The following is a 14,779-nucleotide window of genomic DNA, read 5'->3' on the forward strand; positions in this document are numbered from 1 at the left end:
GTTAAGCCATAAAAATAATAATTACCCTTCTGCTCATGAGCGAACCAAATAGCCAATGAAAAAGGATGATTCTAGCACAACTAGGCATTATGTTATTGGAAAATCACATGGAAGTTGATTTATTAGGGTTTATTCAGAAATAGCTTTCAAAATGTGTTTCCTACTCGAATTTCAGGCGAAAAGACAAAAACCTCCAGGGGTTAATGTGTTAAAGGATTTTTTACATGGACCCATCTTTGAGATTTTATCTCTAGCAATATTTTCAAAAGAAGTCTCTCTAGGAGGAATCAGATCAATTGGAGGGTCCATATAGGTACGGTCTGTGTAAGGAGGTGCACAGTGGACCGATTTTATCAACAATTTGCACCAACTGAACCCCAACTACAGGATTGTAATTTCAACCCCTACTGTTCGAGCAGATCCCTATCTAGAAACTGTCAAAGAGGGGTTCAGATTAAAATACTTATAGCAAGGATTCACGCGTTTGAAAATTTTGACATAATTTGTCCTCACTGTATCTAGCTTTATTGTTAGCACTATAACACTCCTATTTCTCTGACTGGTTTTGACTAGTTGTTTCATCTAAACACGGGGGTCTGTGTGTGCTATTCACTATGAATGCCCCAGTATTCAGAAATTTTGTTTAATGAAGAATAAGTAAACATTGACTTGTTCCTCTTTGAATTGCGAATGAGGAAGAAGATGTAAAAAAAAAAATTGAATTGGAAATCAGTAACTGGTTACTTATTATTATAAACAACTTGCTCTCACTGCCTACCTATAGCTGTAGTTATTTTGAAACTTGTCAACCTTTCTCATGCTTTCTATTTGAACAATGTTTTCAGCCTTTCATAGTAGCTTTTCTCTAACTTAAAAATTTAGTATTTCATGTCTCCAAAGTTATGCTCAGAATCTGTTCAATATCCAAGTACATGCACTTTGTTACTTTCAAAACTTTACAACAGTTCTTTCAGTTTATTTGGTTGTTTATGTTTCTCTGTTTAAACCTGTATGTTGTCTCTCATATGTTTAAATGCCTCATTTCATTATGTTCCATCACCCATTCAACACCTGTAACAGTACCATGTCCACATAACCACTTAATTCCCATTCTTCTTGCAGAATAACTAATATCAGGTTCTCTTGTGGAAGTGCTGCACTTAAGCATTTTGGGTAAACGTCTACTATATACTCTCTGCTTGTCAAACATGCACGTAAAATGGTTTAATTGTCCAACTTGCTAGTATCTCTGTTTCCTCAGGAACTTGAGCTATTCTTTGCCGTCCTTGTTGTAAAGGCCTGTCTTGAAGTTTAACTTTTTGTTGCTTCCATGTATTGCCTTCTTTTGTGCAGCAAAGACTTGAAGTTTTCCCCCACCTATTACCACTTCTAAGCAAGATCCTAACATCTTTAGACTAATATTTTGTAAAAGTGTTATTGGTCTTTTACCTGCCTGACGATAAGAATGTTTTCCTCAATTTTTAGAACAGGTTCACTTAACCAATATTGTGTAACATAAATGTTACATAAGCTGAACGAATCCTTGAACGCTTAGACTAAAACTGTAGATTATTGGAGCCTGTTGAAGACTTACAAATCCTTTAATAGATAAATAAATATATGTGATATAATCTTCAATGACTGCATCTATAATATGTTTATCAGACCGGCAGCAGTGGTTTAGTAATTAGCATGCATGATCCAAAGGGTGGTGGTTCAACTCTTAGAACTGGACAAGTCCTGGCGGGCTGACATAGTATGTTCTTGGACAAAACACTTTACTTCAGTTCACTTGCCACTAAATCTAAGTATATTGATATGATATAAAACACCCAAACTTTACAGAACATTGCTTGATCTTCATCGTAAACAAAATTATCCGATGTCCAGTTAAAATCGCCTCCATCACTTTCTTCTTCTTCCATTAATGCGCTGGGTTCCTCTGGAACATACTCGCTCATGGTGTGAACTATTTGCGTGTGGTTGGGCGGTCCAAGGGCAGCTAAACCCAGGTTAAAAACATCCTATGTCTGGAACTAAGCGATCTCCATGCCAACCCCTGCTCTGAAAGCATCGATGGAATTAGCGTTGACTATGGTGGCTGGTAAGGAGTTCCACAGGTGGATTCCTGATAGGAAGAAGGAGTCTTTGAATGCATTGAGTCTGATGTAGGGGACGAGAAATCTGCATAAATGACCTCTAGTGTAAGATCCTGTCTGTCGGAGGTATGGTGCTGCTTGGATGTCAACTAGCTGGTGTACAGTCCGGTACATCATAACAGGTTTTGCTTGTTGGCGTCGAGCTTGAAGCTCTTCCCAGCCCAAAAGTTGGAGCAAAGCCGAGACACCACTTGTTCGTTGATAATCACCAACAGTAAAACTAATTAAATTGATAAAAACATCTGTATGGGTTTCAGAGAGATGAGAAAAAGAGCATTAGTTTTATTTTCACTCAAATTTAATAATTTAAGAAAGAGTTTAAGACAGTATAGAAATGAAACAAGGAAGAAGATAATCGATAAAATATGAAGCAATAAGGAGTGGAGACGAAAAACAAATCAATAAAACATGAGAGCTACTTGTCTGATGTCAACAAACTAGTAGTAACTTTATTCGTTGATGGTTTGGATGAGTTACAGTCAGTGTTAAAAGAAGTTTACTTTAAATGATATTGGACTTTTCACTGGGTTCTTATAATTTAGGTTGGGAGTACCTTCAGCATTGAGTGATAGTTTGATAACACTGCAACATAAATATTAGGAAGTCAGCTTACGAAAAAGAAAACAAGAACATAGTTCTAGATATGTATTAAATGTTTTGTTATCGACTACATTTATAATAACTAGTTATTACTGAGGTATCTTTTATTATGTTGTTAAATGTTTCAGTAAAATAATGGAAGAGACAGACAAAAACGTGTTATTAAAAATGTCCTCAATGATAAAGGTGGCAGTTTTGAAAGCTTCTACTTTTCCCACGTGCTCCTGTATCTCTCTTTTCCATGGCATTGAAGCATATTTTTGCTTTGTTAAACACTTACTTTCATGCGTCTAGCGGTTGACTAGCGAAAGCATCTTCTATGTTGCTCTGGGATGAATAAATCAAAGAAGCACAAGGAATAATATGGTCTCTATGTTATATTTAAGTCGCTGTTAGTTCATATATATTACCGATTAATTTGCCAGTAACCCTAAATAAAGTTTGCATCAATCTGGTAATTTAGTTGCAAATAAATGGGGGAAAAAAAGCGCTATAAAACCAAAGAAAACTCGAATGTCGAAAAGGTAACTTCACAAAAAAAGAAGAATCCACATAGAGTTGATTTTGGTAAATAACTTCAGGAAACGTTCACAAGAAGTTTAAAGACTAAAAGCAGGAAGGTTAAAATGGAAGCCAAAAAGAAAAATCAACGTTTTCTTTTGAGTCATGTTGATATTCACAGTAAGACAAAATGTTATACTGGATGGTTGGTAAAATATTTTTGGTACTATGTTAATCAAAGTTGGTTTTGTTTTAAAACGCAACAGAGAAAAGGTTACATTTGATACTGTACCACACAAACACTGTAATCCGATTTCAGAAATATTTTTTAATTTCACAGTAATACATGGCAGTTTAGAAGAACAAGGTGATTAACATTACTTACGATGCAACTATTCACTCAGCTCTTAGTCAGTTAGAAAATACTTTCAAAATAGATGTTTACTATATTGATAGGTCCACAAAACTTGCATCGAATTCGAAGAAGTCATAGATCTGCTTATTGTAATTTCACTGAGTCAGCTTACAACTGACCCCTTCACAGTACATGGAATTCTACCAGACAAAATAAGCAATTAAACAGCATAAGCCACAAATAGTGGAAATCTTGTGGAAGCTACAGTAATTTATATTAGTGAACCGAGGGATAATTGCATTGCAATTTTAAGAAAAGCAGATTAAAGGAAACAGCGGAATTTAAACACAGACCAGAACCGACCAAGAGCCTGATAAATATGTTGCAAATCATAGTTTGAGTCCGAATTCTGAGCTATTTTAAATATATGCAAAGGAGAGAAACTACCAATTAAATAAGTTGAAATGTTAAGTTTTTTCTTTTGTGTTTCAGTTATGTAAAAGAATTTTTTTGAAATTAACTGAAATTGATAACAAAGATATAATTGTCACAGTAATTAAATCTTAGAAGGCCGATAGCGGCTGATAGTTACAACTCAAAAGAAACTATAATTTGTACATGTACACATTTATCTAAAATGTGTTCGTGACGGTCTACATACATACATACATACATAAATACATACACACATACATACATACTGACATACATATATTACAAAACAAAACAAATAGCCTGCACTTAAACAATCGTTATAAAGGTCATTGATGATTCACCTTGTATCACATGAACGTTTCAATATGGATAATTTATTAACAGGATCATTGGATGGATTATTTATAATACCAAAAGCTATCGACCGTTCTTGTATAATTTGCAAGAACTTTATGTGAAACAGATTGTGTTTAAAATTCACACGTAATTCCATTACGAAATGCATTTTCAAGTTTACATTAGATTTGTGCCTTCCACGCTTATACAAGTCACAAACTAATATACATATCAGAGCATGAAAAATAAATTGTAAATAATGTTAACTAATTTTAAAGACATGGACTAAGTTCATAGCAAAGATGATTAGTATTTATTAAAATATATGTAAATAAATGCTTTCGAGAAGTAGTAAGTCATCAGTAACATGTGGTGTATAACATATGCACAGAGAGAGAGAGAGAGAGAGAGAGAGAGAGAGAGAGATGTGTTCATGTTTGCCTCAAACTGTGATGACTTGTAAAAATGTTATTGGAACAAACATGACCAATGTTTTAAGCGCTTTCTTTTCTAATGCATTCGTATGCATAAAAGATGCACTCATAATTGCTCTGAACATGTAAATACGACGAGTGGAAAATTCCTTATCAGATACCATTGCTGTTATTTCTAATTTATTATTGTTAAAGGGATGCTAATTTGTTTTTCTGTGACCTGTCATGACTATAGTAACTAGAAGTAAAAATCAGAGAAATGTTTACCTTTAAACATTTTGCTAAAATGGGTACATGCACAGATTTGCATTTCTTTATAGTTAGTTGTAGACCGTCACGAACACATGTTAGAAAAATGTGAACATGTACAAATTTTAGTTACTTTGCATTGTACATTTCTTGCTAGATGACGTCTGAAAATCCTCATCATTGCTCGACACTTGTATTGTACAATATTATTTCATTGGCATTTAGGCTAAAACAAAACCTTTTTGTTTTTATTTTGTCAAACATTAAAACAAACTTCAGTGGACTACCATAACCACTGACCCGAAGATTGCATAACACAACATGAGCAGAACGAGCATTCACAGCTGCTGCACTCAAACCATGCCACTCCCCCTCCCTCCATGTTCCACCATCAGTCTCACAATCGTGCTAAAGGTCATGATGCAGGAAGTCTGAGATACTCAAAATTTAGTTTTGCGGCTTTTTATGATTAGTTCTCGAGTATAACTGTATGGCACTAATCCAACATCCAGCCAAATCCGGATCGTCTGCCAGAATCAGTCTCCCGCCGCATTCTTGCTATACCTTATATAACCACTTAATTTCTGCCCACTGGGAAGAACTACTCTTGTCATATTTGCTGCAGGAATAGCAAAGGAAACGTTTGCTTGTCTTCGAGATCTAGCCAATGAACATTCTAATGATATTTTCATTAGCTCTGAAAATAATCATTTTGTGACAAGAATAAATGGCGAATAATATTAGCACCTGGGACCAGTCCTGCAAGTTTACACGGATGTTCCTAGTAAAAACATGCATGTTAAGCTTTGTTTCTACCACAATCCCAATTCTCACTTACAAGTAAAGAAAGACAGAACGAAAGACAATGAAAGAAAGAACGAAAATATAACTATAAACAACAGAGTTTTACATCTCTACATTGATCAAACCTACAAAGCAGTAGTGTCGATGTAGAGCAAAAATTATAAAGCAATATGTACGGTACGACTCCTTCCTGGATGCAGAAAAGAGTACAGAGATATTACAGTTCTAGTCTACGGCTCGTCTGTTATATTGCTCACTGCGCTCTCGAGAGGAAAGTATAAACACTGAGGTAAGTAATTACTTCGTCAGCACAATGCATGGAAAGCTTGATAAGACTGTATACAATTATATAAGAGCATGTAATAATATAATTTGCTTTTACGCACAAGATGGAGAAAGAGTATTTCAGTAACTTAGAAGTTGGTATAGCATTGTGTGTGCGTGATATATATATATATATATATATATATATATATATATATATATATATATATATATATATATATATATATTCGTTCTTTGTTGTCTTGGGTGGTACGAACTGCAATCTAATACCTAATACTCGGTGCTCTGCAATTAACACTGCTGATGCCACGAACAAGTTCATAATTCAAAACCGAGTGGCGTATACATACAATTATAAGTCACTTGTTTGATAATCGTATACCTTCTGAAGAATATACACTGTGCCATCTCCTTCAGGTGTTACCCTGTTCAAAATACGTTACTCCAGTTGCCTCGGTACCAAATAACCTACTTGTGTTGTGGCACCCTTAAACATCAAATCAAACCAAACTTAATTGTATACATAACATGATGTTGTAAGGTTACCAGCGTATGAGAGAGGGGTGTAAAGAACCCAGGAGTACTGAGTAACACATTACTTCTGTCTCAGACATTTGGCATTCTAATGTGATAGTAGTAAGTAGAACGAGAGAGTGTGACCACTTTCATGTTATTATTTATTGTATTACTCCACCGGTATATGATTAGTCTGATACATCAACCCCAAAACATGTACTCATATTGATCGATGGTTTAGGTTCCAAATCGTCCATCAGTATCAGTGTAGGTTTGGGGATGATGTATCTAATATTCATTGACCAGAAGACAGGCGTTGACCTTATCGTCTTTGTTTCTTATTTCACTCTGTGTCTGTTATTATGAGCTTTTTATTTGCTACTCCTAAGCTACGACGAGGATTCCATTGAAACGTTAAAAGTAGATTCATCATAAGATCTAGTCGGTACGAAATAAAAATGTTGACCCTCAGAATCCAATATGACCGTCATGACATCATCTTGAAAATCTTATCGCTACAGGACACAATGTACCACTGATATGGAAAAATGTGAACCAGCCTGGAAATGGGTGAACATAAAATAGAGTATATATTTGTTTGGCTGACCAGGATTTGTTAATAATGTAAGTTATGTTTTAGGAAAAAGAACCTTTTGAGAGCTTATCCTAGTTGTAAGTGAAAAAAAAATAGAGACATTGTTTTATTGATGGAATTTCAGTCCTTTAACGATCTTGAGTTTGGAACACTCATTACTAAAATTAGCACCTGACTCTTTGGTGCGAAAGTGAAAGCACATGTTTCAAACACATGCAGGTCCAGAAAATAATGGGTCTCATATCCTTTACTCCACACAGATGCTGACATCCAGGTTTCATCTGTACTGATAAATATGTTTGATTATCAGCACTAAAAAATGTCAAGTTATTGAATTTTTAAAATCTTAGGGTTTGGATAGGTTTACTATAGGAACTGAATTGGTACCGTGAGTCCTATATTTATCGCTACAGCACATGAGTGCATAGACATATCGATATGGGGTTTTCACAGAAAGACTTTTTGTGAGATTTAGTTGATCCTAAGTGACATTCAGTATAGTCGCCATTGTGGCATCATTATAAATCTTGTTGTCGTTGCGTCCCTGAACGGATGGTCGTATTTTTCACTAAAAGACTTCTTATGATTTTCTAGTTGGCAATAAATAAACAATGGTCTCTTCAAGCATCCTGCATGGCTGCCATGACATCAAACTTGAAAGTTTTGTTATCTCTTTTCATCCCGAACCCGTGTTGATGTGGGATTTCACTAATATACGATTTCTAGTTCAATATTAAAATGGCGACTGTCGGTGTGTGTCAGACATACCTTTTGACAGCTAATATGGTCGCCGTAGCTGCCATCTTGAAAAAGTATCACTACTCATCTGAATAGATGTTTTTACTGACATTGGGTTTTCACAGAAAGGCTTCATATGACGTGTAGTTAGTCTTAAATGAAAATGGGGTTCAGATGTGACTTCCAATATGACCAGCATGAAGAAATTTGACTGTTGTTATGCTACCTAGCCGTACTTATATAGATTTTAATTGAAAGACTTCGTATGATATCTAGTTTGTGCTACACGAAAATGGACCACAAAAACATCCAACTTTGGCCACCACGCTAGCTATCTTGAAAAGCGTGTTATTACTACTTCGCCTTAATTGGTGGCATTTAATTATTTGGGGTTTTCACCAAACGACTTCTTATATCAGAATGGTCCTAAGTAACAATGATGCCATTGTATATCTTGTGTAGGAATACGAGAATGTTAAAAAAAACACAATACAAATGAAAGTTAAAATGTTACTAGTCCAGCATGACTTGGGGGTAATTTGAAAATTAAAGCTAAAGACATTGAGCCACCTTTATATATATATATATATATATATATATATATATATATATATATATATATATATATATATATATATATATACTCTTTCTCCCTGGTACACAAGACAGATGTAGTCCTTCATGATGTTTATTTTTAACGGACAAGTTAATATAAAAAAAAACTATCGAATACACTATCTCTTCCCACTGTATTATCTTCGATTAAGGTTAAAAGGAAGTAAATATTTTAGGAACAGGGGATTAGGGAGAGGACTAAAATATATAAAAATGACTTAGCTATTGGTGGAGATGGTATCTTTTTTATCGAGTGACATGGTTATGAAAATGGGTATAATGTAACAACAATGTAACGAAATCCAGAGACTCTTTTAACTAGGTCAAAATCCTGATTTCAACCCATCATTAATTAATTGCTTTTGTTACTTCATAGGCTGACAAGAAATCTTTGACAGAACGCCAAGAATGTATATAACCAAAAAAAATAGCCAAAGAGAGAATTTTTTAAAATAGAAGTTAAAGATTTTGATGATGATTTTCCTACCAGACGCGTTCTTTCCGACACTCTGACACGAATCGATTTATCAATGCAAAAAAGCCCTACAAAACAACAATATTGAACACGAAATATATATTTTTATTGATATTAATATTTTTCTTTTTGAAATATTTTATAATCTATGCATTCAATATATATGCACTGCATGATTTGTCTACAATGTTCTCCGTCCTTTCCTGATAATATTCTTTCGAAAAATATATTAATACTTTTACGATATTAATACCGAAGAATTCACATTTGGTTATAAGCTTAAATAAGCAATATAGCTAGTTTAGCAAGAAAAGAAACAACTTGTCCAACACTCCTGAGAAATCAACTTATTACAGTGTCAAAATTATTCCATTTAAAAATTATGCATTTTTGGCTAAATCATTTTTTAATTAATTCACTGTTAGTTTTGTTAAAGAATAAATTATTTTTGCCTCCTGATTGAGTACTTCCGGCATGTGTTTCTCCACGACATACTAAGCCTATTACAAAATTTGCTAGACGCAGAGCAATTGCTGCGGCTAATTATTTAATAGTTTTTTCAGCCCTTTGACTAATAGTAGCAATTCTCAAACTTTTAAATTGATTTTACACTATTATATCTAAAAGGTCTATCCAGCCGTATTAAATGCACAACTAATTGTCCTCTATTACATTCAACACTTTCGAAATGCACTTGCAGCTTAACCTTTTCAGTTGCATCATTCTCTTTACCGATGTCATTTAATCAGTCGAGATTTAACATCAGATTTTTTAAAAAATTTGACAACTTCTACAGCATTCAAACATAAACACATAATTATATTTCTCATGTATTTTGAATAAGCTTTTATCTTGATTTTTAAGTTATCCGCTTTGAATTGTTTTCGCGAACTATAGCTTTGGCTTCTCTAACCTGTTCTCAATCGATTCAATCTATTTATGTTTGCATCTGTGTTTCCATTTTTGTTTGTCTTAGAAAAGCGGTCGGTCCTAGCAGGTAATTCAGTTCTGTCTCATCAATATGTAACTACAATTATCGCCTTGTTTTATATGTATATTTCATTATTTAATTTAAGCGTTCGTTTGTTCGTTAATTTTTTTATTCCATTACATGCTATTGTAATGTAAATTTATTTATTCATTTAATGGAATATAGTTCAGTTCTGAATGATTTTTTTCACAAAGTGAACTACTATTACTAGAAACTTTGTATATATTGCTGACCTAGTTCCTGATCTTGATTCAGAACCAGTACAAATTGTAGCAATCAACTTTTTTCTTTTTTTTTAATTCTTTCTCGGAGCAAGATTCATAAAGCGGTATCGAGGACATACTTGGAGTACATGAGAAGTAACACGTGTTTATTGTTACAAACGTTTGTTTTCCCAGAATGATGAACTATTAACCTCCATCCGGGAATGTGTTTTGGGTTGTAGTTAGAGTTATTATTAATGTTTTGAGAACGAATTGTCATTCTTGCCTTAACGCTTGAGAAGTTACTGTTTTATGTTGTGACCAGCTTTGGGCTAATTATTTTGTTTTCTTGAATTTATTTGGATTTCAGGTTTGTTTTCCTTGGAAATACTAGTGCTCTAAATTAATTTTTGGAACTTTTGACACATCAGTACGACGCTGACCATATCATACGTCATCTTATTCCATTTTGGATTTCATCTGGATTCGAACTTAGTTTCATTAGGACTTTTTATTATTAGGACATATATTTTAATTCTTGGATTACTTTTGAATTTGATTCGTAAAACCGTAAGTTCTTTTTCTAATTTTTACCTTGTTTTTCTAGGGAAATAAATTATTTGTTAAATTTTACACAGCTTGCTGTCTTCACTCTTTTCTTGTTACTTTTGACTAAACACGTAACACTATCTCTCTCTCTCTCTCTCTCTCTCTCTCTCTCTCTCTCTCTCTATATATATATATATATATATATATATATATATATATATATATATATATATATATACCCATTTTTCAGTCATTTAAATAGTTAAGAAGAGGGAAATAGACAGCTGGTAAAATAATTAGGAATAGCTCCGTTTGTGCATAAACTGAAGAGTGTAATTAGGAATAGCTCCACTTGTACATAAACTGAGGAGTGTAATAAGGAATAGCTCCATTTGTACATAAACTGAAGAGAGTGATTAGGAATAGCTCCACTTGTACATAAACTGAAGAGAGTGATTAGGAATAGCTCCACTTGTACATAAACTGAAGAGAGTGATTAGGAATAGCTCCACTTGTACATAAACTGAAGAGTGTGATTAGGAATAGCTCCACTTGTACATAAACTGAAGAGAGTGATTAGGAATAGCTCAACTTGTACATAAACTGAAGAGAGTGATTAGGAATAGCTCAACTTGTACATAAACTGAAGAGTGTGATTAGGAATAGCTCCACTTGTACATAAACTGAAGAGAGTGATCAGGAATAGCTCCACTTGTACATAAACTGAAGAGTGTGATTAGGAATAGCTCCACTTGTACATAAACTGAAGAGAGTGATTAGGAATAGCTCCACTTGTACATAAACTGAAGAGAGTGATTAGGAATAGCTCCACTTGTACATAAACTGAAGAGTGTGATTAGGCATAGCTCCACTTGTACATAAACTGAAGAGTGTGATTAGGAATAGTTCCACTTGTACATAAACTGAAGAGTGTATTTAGGCATAGCTCCACTTGTACATAAACTGAAGAGTGTGATTAAGAATAGCTCCACTTGTACATAAACTGAAGAGAGTGATTAGGAATAACTCCACTTGTACATAAACTGAAGAGAGTGATTAGGAATAGCTCAGCTTGTACATAAGCTGAAGAGTGTATTTAGGAATAGCTCCATTTGTACATAAACTGAAGAGTGTGATTAGGAATAGCTCAGCTTGTACATAAACTGAAGAGTGTATTTAGGAATAGCTCCATTTGTACATAAACTGAAGAGAGTGATTAGGAATAGCTCCACTTGTACATAAACTGAAAAGAGTGATTAGGAATAGCTCCACTTGTACATAAACTGAAGAGTGTATTTAGGAATAGCTCCATTTGTACATAAACTGAAGAGAGTGATTAGGAATAGCTCCACTTGTACATAAACTGAAGAGAGTGATTAGGAACAGCTCCACTTGTACATAAACTGAAGAGTGTATTTAGGAATAGCTCCACTTGTACATAAACTGAAGAGAGTGATTAGGAATAGCTCAACTTGTACATAAACTGAAGAGTGTGATTAGGAATAGCTCCACTTGTACATAAACTGAAGAGAGTGATTAGGAATAGCTCCACTTGTACATAAACTGAAGAGAGTGATTAGGAATAGCTCCATTTGTACATAAACAGAAGAGTGTGATTAGGAATAGCTCCACTTGTACATAAACTGAAGAGTGTAATTAGGAATAGCTTCATTTGTACATAAATTGAAGAGTGTAATTAGGAATAGCTCCACTTGTACATAAACTGAAGAGTGTGATTAGGAATAGCTCCATTTGTACATAAACTGAAGAGTGTAATTAGGAATAGCTCCATTTGTACATAAACTGAAGAGAGTGATTAGGAATAGCTCCACTTGTACATAAACTGAAGAGTGTGATTAGGAACCAAAATGTAGCAAATGGTACATGTAAAGAAATGGTAAATATTTTTAACTGGTAAAGGACTGGAAAAGATAGAAGAAAGATAAATCAGGAAAGCATATAAAAGCGACTTAAATTTCCAACCCATTTTTTTAATGTAAATTGCTGTAAATTATACAGTGGCACCATTGATTATCAGATTTCATTTAATCGATAACTTTGTTGCCAAAATGAGCTTAATGAATTAGAACGAATTATAAACTTACAGAATGAATTACACATCATCAAATAATAACAGCTACTTCATATGAATTACACATCATCAAATAATAATAGATACTTCATATGAATTACACATCATCAAATAATAACAGATACTTCATATGAATTACACATCATCAAATAATAACAGATACTTCATTGGATGACGACTACGATTCAAATTTGGATAATGTTCTATTTGCATTAAGTGTAGTTTGATGACAATCATATATTAATTAAAATGGCAGCAGGAAATAATGACGAAACTGAAAATATTTAAAACGACCTGAGAAATAATCTGTGTACTGGTTGCTTTACCTTGGCTGCATTGTGCCATAAACCACTCTTGTTACAACTGCAGTCATAATAAGACTAGCTGCTTACCATGCAATACAGACTCGCAAGGAAAACAGACTAGGCAATGCTGTTCAAAACCGTGACAGAGGCAATGTGTGCTCGCACAGTCTCTTAAATGATGGCTTTAGCAATCTTGAATAATTCAACTTTTTACATACGATTTGGTATTTTACCTTCTTAGGGCATTTCATATTATTTTACTGTATGTATTCACTGTCTTTTACATACCTAGTATTTGATCAGTGAAATATTTACTCTTGTGATCAGAAGGTCAAAAGACGTACATGGAATGAAAAAATCAATATGAAAGTAATCTTCATTATTTCTTTCATGTTTTGTAAAATTCATTATCATTCCCTAGAGACAATTAATTGAACGACAATTATTTTTAAAGTCGTATTTGATTCTGTGTTTTGCATTACAAGCAGAGAAAATGATCTTTCTTGCATTTTGGATTCATTTTAAATTTTAATTACTTTAGGATATAGTTGTATGTATTTGTTCATGTATTCTCTGTATATATCTCTATTCTGTTTGGTTCTTCTTTTATATTGTTTTCGCCGAGGTCCCCTATGACAATTTTTACAATCGATTCTAGTTCTGTAAAACTCACTTATGTCTTGTTCTATTGCGTACCTAGGCATGTCTTGAAATCCATCGCTTTATTTAAGCATATTCATTTTGGATTATTTCTAGCTACTTGTTAGTAGCATTGTAAATCATCTTGCAGCTAACCTTTTGTAAACAAACAGTTCACGTAGAGTGGCCGTTTTGCAGGCAACTTGGAAAACGTTCACAAGAAATACAAAAACAAAAAAAGGGAACGTTTAAACAAATAATGAAAAGACTCAAACACATCACAAGATAAAAGAAGTGGTACAAGACTTCAAAGCTCAGGTACTACCGTTTAGGTGTTGGTGTGCTGTTAGAGTTATTTTGTTCATTTGGTCAAGAAGGAGAGTTGTTTCGATGCTTAAAGCTGATGAGATAAAATAGCATGTACAGCTAAGGAAATTTTTTTAAAAGTTAATGACATCTCTGACTTTGTGACATCATCTTTTGCAATGTCATAAAATTGCAGATGAATCATTTTCCGAATAGAGAGAGAATGCCACAGTTTATAAAATATTTGGAAATCATTTACACTGAAAAAGCTGACTTGGTAGCTTTTACTGACATCGATAAACTGTTGAACCTGAAATCAGTTGATGAATGAGATGTTCAGTGCTGGTCGGGTGGCTCTTAAATGATATAACACAATGTAGACCTAGTACGTCTTTTCCAAACGAAATAGTCAATCCCGTGAGCGTACCTGTGAAGAAAGACAAACGTGATACTGTCCTAAATGTAGCAGAATGTTTTTACATTTCATACAGCAGTACTGAGGAAATCCTGACTAGTGTACTATGAATGCACATGGCCTGTGTCTTCTGGGTGCCGATATTGCTTGATAAAAAACAAATGGACTTGAGGGCAAAAATC

The 14,779-nt window shown here is 33.9% G+C and overlaps 1 protein-coding gene across 1 annotated transcript in view; it reads left to right on the plus strand.

Moving 5' to 3' along the window:
- Positions 1-6,009: 6,009 nt before the first annotated feature.
- LOC149802673 (SPARC-like) overlaps positions 6,010-14,779 on the plus strand; it is a 44,929-nt gene continuing 36,159 nt past the window's right edge. The window contains exon 1 of the mRNA XM_089952049.1: positions 6,010-6,162. The gene's annotated coding sequence lies outside the window, so the exon portion shown is untranslated. The remainder of the gene's footprint in view (positions 6,163-14,779) is intronic.

The sequence above is a fragment of the Sinohyriopsis cumingii genome, chromosome 3 (genome assembly GCF_028554795.1).
Source record: "Sinohyriopsis cumingii isolate HCF-2022 chromosome 3, ASM2855479v2, whole genome shotgun sequence".
In the NCBI taxonomy this organism is placed as follows: Eukaryota; Metazoa; Mollusca; class Bivalvia; order Unionida; family Unionidae; genus Sinohyriopsis; species Sinohyriopsis cumingii.